Below are 16,930 nucleotides of genomic sequence, written 5' to 3'. Positions count from 1 at the left end.
AGGTGTTCAACGGAGACACATATTTGTGTTTTTGATATTGCATGTTTTTCTTACTCTACCAGAAAAAAAAGTATGTTTGTTACATTTCTGGAATGGACTTATGAAATTCTTAAAAAGTCAACTTTGACCACTAGGAGATATTGTCTTAATATCCCACTGTGAAGTTGTCGTTAAAATGACTTTTCGAAATCAAAATCTTACTCAAAATGAATCCCTGGATCAATTATTAAGTCAGGCTGCTCACTGTAACACGAGCAACATGTGGCCCTGTGTTGTTGTGTTGAGAAGCGGCTCCTGGGACCCTTTGAAGAAATGGTCACACCACTGGTTCTACCACCAACTCAATGTAACTCTGAGATATTGGTGCACGAGTGTAATGTTCCCTCATGAATGCCTCTTCATGATGTTGCCCATGTGATCTCTAGAGGGAAAAAGGAAGCTAGAATGGAGCAATGAAAGCTGGAATGAAGGTCTATCCTCCTCAGCGATGAGTTCTGCTTTTGTCTTGGACACAATGATAGCCAGAGATTGGTATGAAGACCACCTTTTTGACGTCACCCTAATTTCTTTTTATCTCGGCCTTTGGATCAATAACCAAATGACATTGTTGCTGGACTAGTCCCCTACGAATCTCTCATTGATTTGATTATCACTTTGATTACAATTCCAGGCTCCGGTGTCCAAATCAAGACCACATGGTCAACGTCGCCAAAAGGACTTCAAAAGATGACAGGATTAGGTGGTGGGGTGGCATAATGTACAGAAGCTAGAATCCTCTAGTTCTGATTCCAAGTACATTAACACCTGGGCATTACATTGATTTGATGATGGAACCAGTGGTGTGGCCATTTCTCCAAAGTGTCCCAAGGAGGCATTTTCCACGATGACAACACAAGGCCACATGTTTCTCATGCAGTTGTGACCAGCTTGTGTGGCCTAAATGTGTTCTCATGGCTGCAGCATCTCCAGACTTGTCTCCCTTCGCACATATCTGTGGCGTCATTAGTCGGTGATTACACAGGAGCTTAATGATTTGCCCAAGTGTATTCAGTGGCAGAACCTTCCTCAAACGACCATTAATAGCCTCAATGATAGCAGCCGAGGCTGTAAGTGTCGGGATTTATGCACGTGGCTCATCCTTCATACTGAATAAATCGAGATGGTTTGAAACTTTAGACAATTTTTTTGAACCATTACATGATTTCCATAATTCCACAACTTTTCCTTCTTGGTGATACAATTTAAAATTTGAGAAGTGTAGATAGATAGGTAGATAGATAGATAGATAGATAGATAGATAGATAGATAGATAGATAGTTAGATATGAGCTAGGCACAGGGTTAGAATACAAATGACACACCATCTTGCCTTTCTTCTTATCCTTTAATATCTATTTTACAATTACCTTTACTAGACCCATTATTGTACATTAGCTTTTATCTAAAGTTTGCTCTTTTTTTGTATCTTTACAGAAAGTTAAGCACACGGTGTATTTGACTTGCAGATTTCGTGTCTCTTTATGTCAGTATTTTCTCATCCGGCTGATGGACAAGGGAAGAATAATCCAATATATGGGGAAATATTAGACAGTTTCCTGGAAGATTTACTTGTCTAAAATGTATTTAAACGTGTAGTTTTGAAATCTGCTTGGACAGAAGAGATTAAACTTTAATGGAAGCCATAATTAATAAATAATACATGCCTTCATTACTAATGGGCTATGGGTTTTAAAAGCTTAGTGTTAGGAAATGTTCGGACAAAACAACATCTTTTGTAAATATGTATTTTTTTTTTCATACGTGGAAAAGCCACAATTTCATCAGGAAAACTGATTGAGTAGAGCAGTATATATAGAGAAACTAGAGACAGAAATGCTCATTACTGTGCATACAGTGTCGGACTGGGGTGGCAAAGGCCCACCTGTATTATTGACTCTGGGGGCCCACCAGTAACATTGACTCTGGGGGCCCACCAGTATTATTGACTCTGATGGCCCACCAGTATTATTGACTCTGATGGCCCACCAGTATTATTGACTCTGGGGGCCCACCAGTATTATTGACTCTGGGGGCCCACCAGTATTATTGACTCTGAAGGCCCACCAGTATTATTGACTCTGGGGGCCCACCAGTATTATTGACTCTGGGGGCCCACCAGTATTATTGACTCTGATGGCCCACCAGTATTATTGACTCTGGGGGCCCACCAGTATTATTGACTCTGGGGGCCCACCAGTATTATTGACTCTGAAGGCCCACCAGTATTATTGACTCTGGGGGCCCACCAGTATTATTGACTCTGAAGGCCCACCAGTATTATTGACTCTGATGGCCCACCAGTATTATTGACTCTGGGGGCCCACCAGTATTATTGACTCTGGGGGCCCACCAGTATTATTGACTCTGGGGGCCCACCAGTATTATTGACTCTGGGGGCCCACCTGTATTATTGACTCTGGGGGCCCACCAGTAACATTGACTCTGGGGGCCCACCAGTATTATTGACTCTGGGGGCCCACCAGTAACATTGACTCTGGGGGCCCACCAGTATTATTGACTCTGATGGCCCACCAGTATTATTGACTCTGAAGGCCCACCAGTATTATTGACTCTGGGGGCCCACCAGTATTATTGACTCTGAAGGCCCACCAGTATTATTGACTCTGATGGCCCACCAGTATTATTGACTCTGGGGGCCCACCAGTATTATTGACTCTGGGGGCCCACCAGTATTATTGACTCTGGGGGCCCACCAGTATTATTGACTCTGGGGGCCCACCTGTATTATTGACTCTGGGGGCCCACCAGTAACATTGACTCTGGGGGCCCACCAGTATTATTGACTCTGAAGGCCCACCAGGATTATTGACTCTGATGGCCCACCAGTATTATTGACTCTGGGGGCCCACCAGTATTATTGACTCTGGGGGCCCACCAGTATTATTGACTCTGATGGCCCACCAGTATTATTGACTCTGGGAGCCCACCAGTATTATTGACTCTGGGGGCCCACCAGTATTATTGACTCTGGGGGCCCACCAGTATTATTGGCTCTGGGGGCCCACCAGTATTATTGACTCTGGGGGCCCACCAGTATTATTAACTCTGGGGGAACACCAGTAACATTGACTCTGGGGGCCCACCAGTAACATTGACTCTGGAAGCCCACCAGTAACATTGACTCTTGGGGCCCACCAGTAACATTGATTCTGGGGGCCCACCAGTAACATTGACTCTGGGGGCCCACCAGTAACATTAACTCTGGGGGCATATCAGTAACATTGACTCTTGGGGCCCACCAATAACATTGACTCTGGGGGCCCACCAGTAACATTGACTCTTGGGGATCACCAGTAACATTGACTCTTGGGGATCACCAGTAACATTGACTCTGGGGGCCCACCAGTAACATTAACTCTGGGGGCATATCAGTAACATTCACTCTTGGGGCCCACCAATAACATTGACTCTGGGGGCTCACCAGTAACATTGACTCTTGGGGATCACCAGTAACATTGACTCTTGGGGATCACCAGTAACATTGACTCTGGGGGATCACCTTACTAACATTGACTCTGGAAGCCCACAAGTAACATTGACTCTTGGGCCCCACCAGTAACATTGACTCTGGGGGATCACCAGTAACATTGACTCTTGGGGCCCACCAGTAACATTGACTCTGGGGGATCACCAGTAACATTGACTCTTGGGGCCCACCAGTAGCATTGACTCTGGGGGCCCACCAGTAATATTGACTCTGGAAGCCCACCAGTATCATTGACTCTGGAGGATCACCAGTAACATTGACTCTTTGTGCCCACCAGTATCATTGACTCTGGGGGATCACCAGTAACATTGACTCTTGGGGCCCACCAGTAACATTGACCCTGGGGGCCCCCCAGTAACATTGACTCTTGGGGCCCACCAGTAACATTGACTCTGGGGCCCACCAGTAACATTGACTCTTGTGGCCCATCAGTAACATTGACTCTGGGGGCCCACCAGTAACATTGACTCTTGGGGCCCACCAGTAACATTGACTCTGGGGCCCACCAGTAACATTGACTCTTGGGGCCCACCAGTAACATTGACTCTGGGGCCCACCAGTAACATTGACTCTTGTGGCCCACCAGTAACATTGACTCTGGGGGCCCACTGTTCAGCTACATGCAAATATTACATTACCCTCATTTACAATATTAGCTCTGCTTCTATATTATAATAAACTGGTTTCTTGAATGAATGATCAGACGCTGCTTTTGTCTGTACATAATGAATCAAATGTATTGGACCAACTACTGCTCATGTGGTGGTGTAAGCAATTTACTCCTACAGAGAGGCCCACCGGTGAATTTACCAGTTTCCCTGTGGGCCAGTCCGAGCCAGTGTACATACACACAACACTTTCATCAACAGCGTCATGTTATCATTCTTTCTCTGGATACCCTTGAGGGATAAATAACGTATATATCTAACAGCCAAGCTAGGTCAGAGCGGCCCACCAGAGAAGCCAACAATCAACTCTGCAAGGTAGAATTGCAAATTTTGTTGGCCCCCAAATCCCAGGAAAAAAAGTGCAATACAATGCAATCAAAATGTCATCAAGAAAAGCGTTAACTAAAGACACAAAATAAGCCCACGTTCAGCTGCGTCAACAGAAAAATAAAAAGTTACCAGTCTTAAAATATGCTGACATAGACAATATTTAAATATTATTATTATTATTATTATTATTATTATCTTATTTTCACAAATTTCAGAATTTTTTTCATCACTAAAATAATAATTTTAAAAAATGTTTGGCATCACCACAATTGTACTGATCTGGAAAATCATGTTGCCAGGTAATTTGTTTTAAGACACAATGAATGTGGCAAAATCTGGGAAAACCTGAAAAACAATGGCGGATTTGCATTTAGTTTGCAAATTCCATGAACTTGGAATTTTTTCCATGTTTTCCAGTAGATCATATGATAAAGTGAATGGCGCCATTCAAAACTACAAACCATCCGGATAAAAAAAAAAAACAAGCCCTCAGATGAAAAATTAAAAAAGTTGGCTCTTGCCTTGGTACAAGGGGTAAAAAATTTTAAAAAGTGCAAAAAAACCCCAGAAAATCTGAGGATAATTAAGGGGTTTGGGTTATTTCTAAAAAGGACTTTTCACATTATCAACTGTAATTTGTAGATAAACCAGGAAGTGTTCGATTTCCCTGCAGTGCCTCTACAGGGGAAATATAGTATTACACAGTGCGCAATGCAGGAAATGACAGGTTCTCTATAGCTGCTCTCTACTCTGGAGGATCTTGAAATGAGTGTCCCCTTTAATAACTAAGAATTTCCAAATAAGATTTAAAAAAAAGCTTTAATTGGACAGTCCCTACAAGGTAATCATACTGTCACTGGTTAAACATCTGGCCATTTTTTTAATATATATTTTCATGTTTTTCGGTCTAAACAATTTTTTTGCATTTGGATCTCATTACAAATTTTGCTCCCTAGGGCTTTTGCAGGATCTTCATTCAACTTTGATGTTGTCCGTGGTCCTAAATCAGCTGAGAGGAGCTCAGAAAAAGACAGCAAAATTTACATGAAACCCAATTGCAAAAATATTTTTACTACTGAATGTGAAAGTTCTTCTTCAGTTCTTCATATATCTTATGAAGACACGTTTCCACCAAGTTTACCCGAAACTTTATTTCTATTGCACATTAAAAGTGATGAGCGAGCAGTAAAATGCTCGGGTGCTTGTTGCTAAAACCGCGCAATTCCTGATACTCGGGTGCTCGTTTCAAATAATGAGTATAATGGGAGTCAATGGGAAATCCGAGCTTTTTTTCCCAGCAGAACCTATGAGGAGGTCTGGGGGGGTAGTGAAAATGTTCAAATGGATGGAAAAGTGCTGAGTGGGAGGAGAACAGCACTGGGAAGACCCCTCTGGTCCCCAGATTTCTGCTGAGAACAATGGAGTCACACGTTTACTCCACTTTAAGGACTGACAATAAAACTTTCCAAACCGATGAGCAATTGTGATATACAGGGAAAAAAAAATGTTAAGATACATTTTTTCCTGTATAATGACTTGTATATAAGGCAAAATGTAAAATGGATTTTAACCCCTTCAAGACCTTGCCCTTTTCCATTTTTGCGTTCTCGTTTTTCGCTCCCCTCCTTCCCAGAGCCATAACTTTTTTTATTTTTCCGTCAATTTGGCCATGTGAGGGCTTATTTTTTTTGCAGGACAAGTTGCACTTTTGAACGACATCATTGGTTTTAGCATGTCGTGTACTAGAAAATGGGAAACAAAATTCCAAGTGTGGTGAAATTGCAAAAAAAAGTGCAGTCCCACACTTGTTTTTTGTTTGGCTTTTTTGCTAGGTTCACTAAATGCTAAAACTGACCTGATATTATGAGTCCTCCAGGTCATTACGAGTTCATAGACACCTAACATGACTAGGTTACGCTTTATCTAAGTGATAAAAAAAATTCCAAACTTTGCTAAAAAAAAAATATTTGAGCAATTTTCCGATACCCGTTGCGTCTCCATTTTTCATGATCTCAGGTTGGATGAGGGCTTATTTTTTGCGTGCCGAGCTGACGTTTTTAATGATACCATTTTGGTGCAGATACGTTCTTTTAATTGCCCGTTATTGCATTTCAATGCAATGTCGCGGCGACCAAAAAAAAATAATTCTGGCGTTTCTAATTTTTTTCTCGCTACGCCGTGTAGCAATCAGGTTAATGCTTTTTTTTTTTAATGCGGCAATACCAAATATGTGTAGGGTTGATTTTTTTTTTTTACTGTTTTATTTTGAATGGGGTGAAAGGGGGGTGATTTAAACCTTTATACTTTTTTTATTTTGTACACATTTTTTTAAACTTTTTTTTTTACTTTTGTCATGCTTCAATAGCCTCCTTTTGAGGCTAGAAGCTGGCAGAACTCGATCGGCTCAGCTACATTGGAGCGATACATAGATCCTATGTAGCTGAATTACAGGCTTGCTGTGAGCGCCGACCACAGGGTGGCGCTCACAGCAAGCCAGCATCAACAACCATAGAGGTCTCAAGGAGACCTCTGGTTGTCATGCCGACGCATCGCTGACCCCCGATCATGTGATGGTGGTCGGCAATGCGCTCATTTCTGGCCCGATGGCTGGAACCGACGGTTAAATGTCAGTCTTTGACAGCGGCATTTAACTAGTTAATAGTGGTGGATGAATCGTGATTACACCCGCCACTATTGCGGGCACATGTCAGCTGTGCAAAACAGCTGACATGTCCCGGCTTTGATGTGGTCTCACCACCGCAGCAAAAGCGGAGGTCGGTAAGGGGTTAAAAAATACATGATTTAATAAACCAATACTGATTTTTTTTATTAAAAAATAGGAAATTTCAGTTGACTTTATGAAGGAAGCAAAAACTGCCAAAATGGAGAGACTCAGATACACCTGTATTAGACATTCTGTCACATTGTCATGTATTGGTCTCCTAGACACATAAAGGCTGTGCACTTTTGAGGGTTAAATACCAAGGAAATGTCCTCCAGACCACGGAATAGTCTATCGATGAGCGATATAATTCTGATGAGGGTATGTGCACAAGTGGAGTAAAATTTCTGCAACATTTCTGTATCTTTTTGGCAGGAAGATCGCAGCTGCGAAAATGCGCTTTTTTTTTTTTTGGTGCTTTTGAATTGACAGGCTGCAGATTATTCCATTATTTTCTGCTCCGATTCTGCAAGTCAAAAATACTTAACGTGTGCATGACACTTTAGGTTTCTCATTCAATTAGCTGATAACAGGTTTTGTGACAAATGTGCGCCAAAAAAAAAAAAAACCGTGACAAGAAAGCATCAAATCTGCAAAGTGAGCACACGGCCTAACATTTTGAACAAGTCTTTTGAAGCTTATATAGCGGTGAAATGTACCCAATAAAATGTAATACTCTATGGATCAGCAATGTAATACTGAGGGTTATATACCAACAAAATGGACTCCAGACCACGGAATAGTCTATGGGCGACAATAACGCATCAAATTGCAGTTTTTAACACGTTTTTTGAGGCTTATATAGCAACAAAATCTACCCAAGAATATTTAATAGTCTATGGATGAGCAATATAATGTCATGTTTGTGGACAGGGTTCCTTTCTCTTTTCTCTCAGGGTTAATTTTGTGTGGCCTCCTTTTGGATTTGGGAGGATTTTATATACCCGCACCCCCCAGTCTAGGGTTCCTTGTCAGTTATACATTCATTCTGTGTCTGACCCCCTGGTATGCTTGCATATTGTTTTGTCTGATTGTCTCTCGTGTACGACCTGTAGAATAATGCACCTAGGACGGAGTAATCCTATTGCTGCATGTACACGAAATTGGACCATTCTTGGGACTACAGAACTGGAGAAGGATTTGGGTATTCTGGTTACAAGTAAGCTGAGCAGCAGCGCTCAATGCAGCGCCCCAGAGACCTGGTCGTTGCAGTATGATGCTCTGCCGCTAAGGGGAGTGATGGTACGTCTGATGGCACTAAAGGAGTTCTCCTGACCAGGTATCACCAGCACACATTACACTTCACACTCCAGCCACTAGGGGGAGCAAAAGGTTTTATTTACTAGGCCACTCCTCACACTGGTAAAACTAGGGGTTGGATAGGAAGTTAGTCAGAAGCTGACTGGGTTTTGTTCAGGCAACATCCCGTGGCAGGGGGTGTTGCGGGGAAGATTCAGGGGGGTGCCTGTCAGGCATGGGAACCTGGCAGGTACCTAGCGACTAGAACAGAACGTTACGGAACCGCGCCTGCACACCCCGCGGCGGTATCCTAAGAAAGAGACACGAAGCGAAGGATATTGTGGACAGTGAGAAACGAGATCAAGCACAAAGGAGAGCCAGTAGGAGTCGTGCCCGGAGAACGGCAACATCCTACTGAAGCGCGTAGCCGGTGGCCGAAACACCGAGGAAGTAACTGACTTTATGCCTTACTTCAGACTCCGCAGGACAGTTAATTATAGGTTGGCTGTCTACCTTACATCACCTAAGCAGACATAGGGGGCAACGCGTGGAGAGGGGCATCTCTAGGGTCCCGGAAGAACTCCGAGCCTTCCCGTCAAACGGGTGCGTCCAAGCCATAACATACCTGGGGGACGGAGAACTAGAAAGAACTGGAACGAATTAGAAAGAAGAAGAATAGAAGTTGTAAGGACTATCCCGAATGCTCAGCAGGGTAGGACTACAACACACAGGCGCTAGTGGTAGGCCACGATTTCCACCTGCAAAGGAAACTCTGGATGTGCCCATCGGACCGGTCGGTCTCTGATAGCCCTGTTAACTGTGCTCTGGATTGAGGATCCTGAAGTCTTCAGTAAAGAGGTAAAGAGACCGCAACCTTGTGTCCTCGTTATTGTCTGCTCCTCACATCATCACCATCCACCTTACTGGGAAGCCCTGGGGACATACTTCACCTGTGGGAAGGTATACCATCCAGCTGCCATTCCATCATCCCAGCGGACCCCACAGCAGCGTCGGTCACCCTGACCGAACACCACAGGTGGCATCACGAAACCTTGACAAACTATCATCACCCCTTTTATTGGACGCCCCTTAGCAGGGTCACGGACCAGGTCTAGCCACCGTGACATCCCCAGAACTGAGACAGAGAGGACCGGTAACCTGTGGCCCTGTGTCTGGGGGCGCTCCACTCAATGTCAAGCAGCAGCCGCAAAAGCAAAAAAGATTAAAGGGTGTATAAAAAGAGTGATAAAATCCCACGATCCCAACGTATTGTTACCCCTTTATAAATGACTGGTGAGGCCACATCTATAATATGGGATCCAGTTTTGGGCTGCACATTTTAAAAGGGATATTCAGAAGTTAGAATGAGTTCAAAGACAGCAACTAGATTATTACAAGGGACGGAGGCCTCTCACATGAGGAGAGGTTGGAAAAGTCATTTACATGTTTAAATGTTTGCGTGGGTGCAAAGGACGGCACATGACTTATTCATCAGTTGTATGTAAAACAAACTCTTCTCTGGTGTTGTTCACACTATGAACGCTGCTTCAACAGTTTGCATTTTTTCCACAAGCAAGTGTTCAGTTTGCCCTTGTCCTTGCCAAGGATTATCTGTCTGCAAGCCCTGGAATGACTTTGCATCTTCTCATGTTTCCTGCTCCACTTCTCTACCTGCCATCTTGCATATTCTGTTGTCTTGATCCTTGCTAATCCACATGCTATCTAGCAAGTTTTGAGCCGCCATGCCTGCTGCTTTCCCTAAAATAATTCAGACCCCAGACCAGGTCCAAAAATAAATTTAACCAAGAATAAAAAAAAAAATTAAAATTTTTTTTAAAAAAAAATTAGGATCTCAGATTAGACCCCCAAATAAAAATTATTTTCAGACCAAAACCAGACTCCTAAATTAACATAGATCCAAGATCAGATCCAAAAATAAATTCAAACCTAGATCAGACAACAAATAAAATTCAGACCCCAAACGAGACCTTAAAATAAAGTTAGAGTTCAATTTATACCCTAGAAGATACACCGAAATGTGTTCAGACCAGATCTCTAAATTAATTCAGACCCCAGTCCAGACATCAGAATTATTTTTAGACCTCAAACCAAACCCCTAAAGTGAATCGGATGCCAGACCAGACCCAAAAATAAATTCAGATCCAAAATTAGATCCTCCAAAAATTCAGATTTCAGATTAAACCCCAGACCAGACCCCAAAACAGACTCTCTAGATCAACTGTTAAATTAATTCAGATTTCAGATCAAACATCAAAAATTATTTTACACCTTAAACCAGACCCCTAAATAAATTTTTCGACCCAAGACGAGACCCTTTATTAAATTGAGGCCTACGTCAGGCAAAAAATAATACATTTAGACCCCAAACCAGCCATAAAATTATCACAAAACAGTCAAGCCAAAAGTTTCCGATTTCAGATTAGATCCCAGACCAGGTCGCAAAACAGATTCCAACATTTGTTCAAACTGCTTAGGCCAGACTCTGAAATTAATTAAGACTAAACTTAAAAATGATTCTTAGACCTTAAGCCAGACCTAAATAAATTCAGGCATCAAAACAAATCCTACACAAAATTTAGATCAGACTAAAAAAATAATTCTCGACACTGAAATGAATTCAGATCCCAGATTAGATCCCTGGTGCTCATCCACCAGGGTTTTATGTGACAGATCAATTGTGGGGCTCAAAGGTTATGAGAACTATCGGGAATTTGCATGATTTATTAATAATTTTAATATGATTTGCAGTTGAGCATTTTTTATGATAATTTCGGATGTACACACACCAAGTTACCTTTTTTTCTATTATTTTTAATTCACAATTTTGTACTTATTTTAATATCTTAAAACCAATATAGTCACCTCTCAAAAAGATATAAATAGAGGTGGCGGATATAGGAGAGTACGATCATAACCTGTGACTATACTGTGGTTATGCTATGCACATACAACAATTCTGCTGCTCCGAGACGCAGGAATAAAGAGAAAAATACAATCACACAGGACTTTCCACTGGGGACAGAGATCTCACGAGTCATATTGATTGCTAATGGACCTTTTTTTTTGCTCCAATCTTATTTATTATTTGGAGATAAAAGCTGACTCTCAGCACTCTGCACAACTCAAGACCCTTTATCAGAAATCTAAAGACCACTCAATTTAAAAAGAGAAGCAAACTGCTCCCCCGGGAAGGATAGAGTAATATTTTACTTAACCCACTTAAAGGGAGAGAGAATCGGCACAGAAACAGATGAGAGAGAAAAAATAAAAGTATAGTCTTCCAGGTGTCATATCATGTCCTGGGATTACTGGGAGGAAAGAAAGAAAGAAAGAAAGAAAGAAAGAAAGAAAGAAAGAAAGAAAGAAAGAAAGAAAGAAAGAAAGAAAGAAAGAAAGAAAGAAAGAAAGAAAGAAAGAAAGAAAGAAAGAAAGAAAGAAAGAAAGAAAGAAAGAAAGAAAGAAAGAAAGAAAGAAAGAAAGAAAGAAAGAAAGAAAGAAAGAAAGAAAGAAAGAAAGAAAGAAAGAAAGAAAGAAAGAATCACACGCTGCAGAGACCGGACAGCGGGGGAACAAGAAGGAGTGAATATCTTTTTTTTAATCTTTGAGAACATTCATAGAATTTGAATGGCCATCATACTATTTTGAGGACTACGTGAGGGCCATCATACTTTTTGGAGGCAAATTTGTGGGGGCCAATGTGGGTCAATCATACTATTTGGAAGTTATGTTGGGGCCATCATGCTATTTATAACGCTATGTAGGGGGTCATCATACTATTTGGAAGGTTATGTGGGGACCATAATGCTATTTGGAGTATATGGGGGCCGCTATATTATTTGGAGGACTATGTGAGGGCCATTATACTATTTGAAGTGCTATTTGTGGGGGCAGTCATACTATTTGAAGGGCTATTTGGGTCCATCAAACTATTTGAAGAGCTATTTGGGACCATCATACCATTTAGAGGAGTATGTGATGGCAATAATACTATTTGGAGGGCTACTTGGGGGTCTATCATACTATTTGGAGTGCTATGTGGGGGCCACCACACTATTTAGAGGACTACTTGGGGGCCATCATACTATATGGATGATTACTGGGGGCCCATTATACTATTTGGAGGGCTGTGTGGGAGCCAATTGTACTATTTGTAAGGATATATGAGGACATTATACTATTAGGACGACTATGTGGATGCCAGTTACATACACTTTCTGGAGGGCTGTGTGTGGACCAGTTATACTGTCTAGAGGGCTATGTGTTGGCCATTATACTGTTTTGGAGGGCTAGTGGGGGCCATGATACTGTGTGGAGGGTTGTGTGAGGGCTATTATACTGTGTTGAAGGTTGTGCGGGGGCTATGGGGGCCATCAATGTATGGAGATGCCATCATACTGTGTGTGGCGGACTATGGGCACCATTATACGGTGTTGAAGTCACTGTGGGGGTATCATACGTTATGGGGGTACTATAGGGTCATTATACTATGCATGTGGAGGTATCTTACTGTGTATGGGAATAGTAAGGTAACAACACGGCACTCCGTTATTATGGTGAGGTGCACGAATAGGGTACCAATCCCAATATAAAATAGAAAAAATCCGGCACTCTCAGTTCATATGCAAAAAATGTGAAATAATTTTATTGATCCACTGTGACAAAATATGTTGACGTTTCGGCCAATATCTAGGCCTTCATCAGAACTCTACTAAGCAAGCATAAAAATATATATATCAATGTAAAGTACATAACATGAACATAAAAAAATTATGACAGTGGAGAGACATTAGTCATAGAAAAAAAGATAGATATATAACATCAAGCTATCCATACGGAAAGGATCTGAGTATCAAAATCCAAACTAATACGGCGGATCCTCGAACAATAATGTAAGAAAATCACTGATCTAATTATGGCAATAGCCATAGAATAATATGGGACCATATAAAACAAGAAAAGCCAAAAGAATGGGAAAGAAACTATACATAGATAGTAACATGGAGAACAACGTCAAACTGAGTAATAGGGAGAGATCCAAACGTGACATCCAGTGTGTAATCACATACATTTGTCTTCAGAGAATGAGGATCATGAGACGAGTCATATCACTAAAAAAAATAAGAGAACATACAAATACGCAGCAAATTAATATAGAGAACCTCAGTATATAGTAATAAATAGGTGGCACTGCGCTGCAAAATATTGAAGAGCTGGTGTGTGCTCCGGTATTTTTTTTATGTTCATGCTGAATATTATTTTTTGGGGGGTGGGGAAGGGGAATTAAGACTTCTGCTTCGAGTCCCTATGCTTTTTATGTACACCCTTATAAAGAGATATAAATACTTTTTGCCCCAGTGGATATCGGCATCCAAATAGACAGTGATGGTGACAATACAATAATGGACTAATACATTTTCACACATTTTCGAAATCCTTGTTGTGTGGAGAAAGTGGCTAAAGTTTAGACTATTCTGCGTTTTGTCCACACAGCGGCCGGCCATCTGCACGGCAGATTTCTACATTTCCAGAGACAGGAGACAGGGAACATCAGACAGATTACAGAGATGTAAGTGCTTTCTCTCTCGCTCTCGTCTTCTTTTTTTTTCTTCACCATACACATTTCTTCTGCGACGTGTTTGTGGTTTGGTAACACTCCCATCTCCAGCATAATTATCATCATTATCTGGATTTCACAAACATAATGTGTGGGAGATGGGCTGATTACCATTAACATTTACTTGTGTATAAATATCTCTGTAGATGGCGTCCGTTCCAAGCGTGATCTCATGAGCCTTCCGTCTGTTTGTTGTCTCTTCCAGATTATTATGTAATCACTTCAATAACCTTCTTTTATGTCTCGGAGAAAACTTTGCTCCTTTGTTACCAGCAATGTAAGGTGAATAGTAAACATTTCTTGGTAACTTCAGATCACTGAAAGAAGTTTTGGTGCAATAACCTTTTTGTCCAGAGGCGTAGCTAGGGTTTTGGTTCAGGGGGGGCGAAACTTCTGAGTGGGCCCCTAACCAGGTAACCTTGATTACAATTCGGTGACGCGCCCTAATAGTGGAGAACCTCAGCAGATGACCGCGCTGTTACTGAAGATAATCTCTATATAAAGACCAACATGGATATTACCGCCATATGGTCAGTGGTAGATACCAGCCCTACAGAACATATAAGAGATCACAGCACAGTTACAGATAATGTGTTACCGCTGACGTTCTGTCTGATGGAATCGTTCACTTTTCCTGTCTTTTCCATCTGGCCCAGAACGACATGACAACTTCTTTCAGCAACGACTCACCTGCAGAGAAAACAACAAAGACACATTTCACTTCTCACATTCCAGCCCCGATATCCCAATACTGAGCCGCTGCTGCCATATGTGTCCCTATTACTGCCCCTGATACCCCAATACTGAGTCACTGCTGCCGTATGTGTCCCTATTACTGCCCCTGATACCCCAATACTGAGTCACTGCTGCCGTATGTGTCCCTATTACTGCACCTGATACCCCAATACTGAGCCGCTGCTGCCGTATGTGTCCCTATTACTACACCTGATACCCCAATACTGAGACGCTGCTACCGTATGTGTCCCTATTACTGCACCTGATACCCCAATACTGAGCCGCTGCTGCCGTATGTGTCCCTATTACTGCACCTGATACCCCAATACTGAGCCGCTGCTGCCGTATGTGTCCCTATTACTGCCCTGATATCCCAATACTGAGCCGCTGCTGCCGTATGTGTCCCTATTACTACACCTGATACCCCAATACTGAGACGCTGCTACCGTATGTGTTCCTATTACTGCACCTGATACCCCAATACTGAGCCACTGCTGCCGTATGTGTCCCTATTACTGCCCTGATATCCCAATACTGAGCCGCTGCTGCCGTATGTGTCCTTATTACTGCCCCTGATACCCCAATACTGAGCCGCTGCTGCCGTATGTGTCCCTATTACTACACCTGATACCCCAATACTGAGCCGCTGCTACCGTATGTGTCCTTATTACTGCACCTGATACCCCAATACTGAGCCGCTGCTACCGTATGTGTCCTTATTACTGCCCCTGATACCCCAATACTGAGCTGCTGCTGCCGTATGTGTCCCTATTACTGCACCTGATACCCCGATACTGAGCCGCTGCTACCGTATGTGTCCCTATTACTGCCCTGATACCCCAATACTGAGCCGCTGCTGCCGTATGTGTCCCAATTACTGCCCTGATATCCCAATACTGAGCCGCTGCTGCCGTATGTGTCCCTATTACTGCACCTGATACCCTAATACTGAGCCGCTGCTGCCGTATGTGTCCCTATTACTGCACCTGATACCCCAATACTGAGCCTCTGCTGCCGTATGTGTCCCTATTACTGCACCTGATACCCCAATACTGAGCCGCTGCTGCCGTATGTGTCCCTATTACAGCCCCTGATATCCCAATACTGAGCCACTGCTGCCGTATGTGTCCCTATTACTGCACCTGATATCCCAATACTGAGCCGCTGCTGCCATATGTGTCCCTATTACTGCACCTGATACCCCAATACTGAGCCACTGCTGCCGTATGTGTCCCTATTACTGCACCTGATACCCCAATACTGAGCCACTGCTGCCGTATGTGTCCCTATTACTGCACCTGATACCCCAATACTGAGCCACTGCTGTCGTATGTGTCCCTATTACTGCACCTGATACCCCAATACTGAGCCGCTGCTGCCGTATGTGTCCCTATTACTGCACCTGATATCCCAATACTGAGCCACTGCTGCCGTATGTGTCCCTATTACTGCCCTGATATCCCAATACTGAGCCGCTGCTGCCGTATGTGTCCTTATTACTGCACCTGATACCCCAATACTGAGCCTCTGCTGCTGTATGTGTCCCTATTACTGCACCTGATACCCCAATACTGAGCCGCTGCTGCCGTATGTGTCCCTATTACTGCACCTGATACCCCAATACTGAGCCGCTGCTGCCGTATGTGTCCCTATTACTGCACCTGATATCCCAATACTGAGCCACTGCTGCCGTATGTGTCCCTATTACTGCCCTGATATCCCAATACTGAGCCGCTGCTGCCGTATGTGTCCTTATTACTGCACCTGATACCCCAATACTGAGCCGCTGCTGCCGTATGTGTTCCTATCACTGCACCTGATACCCCAATACTGAGCCTCTGCTGCTGTATGTGTCCCTATTAGTGCACCTGATACCCCAATACTGAGCCACTGCTGCCGTATGTGTCCCTATTACTGCCCTGATATCCCAATACTGAGCCGCTGCTGCCGTATGTGTCCTTATTACTGCACCTGATACCCCAATACTGAGCCTCTGCTGCTGTATGTGTCCCTATTACTGCACCTGATACCCCAATACTGAGCCGCTGCTGCCGT

This window comes from Ranitomeya imitator, chromosome 3, assembly GCF_032444005.1.
Source record: "Ranitomeya imitator isolate aRanImi1 chromosome 3, aRanImi1.pri, whole genome shotgun sequence".
NCBI classification, from domain to species: Eukaryota; Metazoa; Chordata; class Amphibia; order Anura; family Dendrobatidae; genus Ranitomeya; species Ranitomeya imitator.
Note: the sequence above shows the minus strand (reverse complement) of the source record.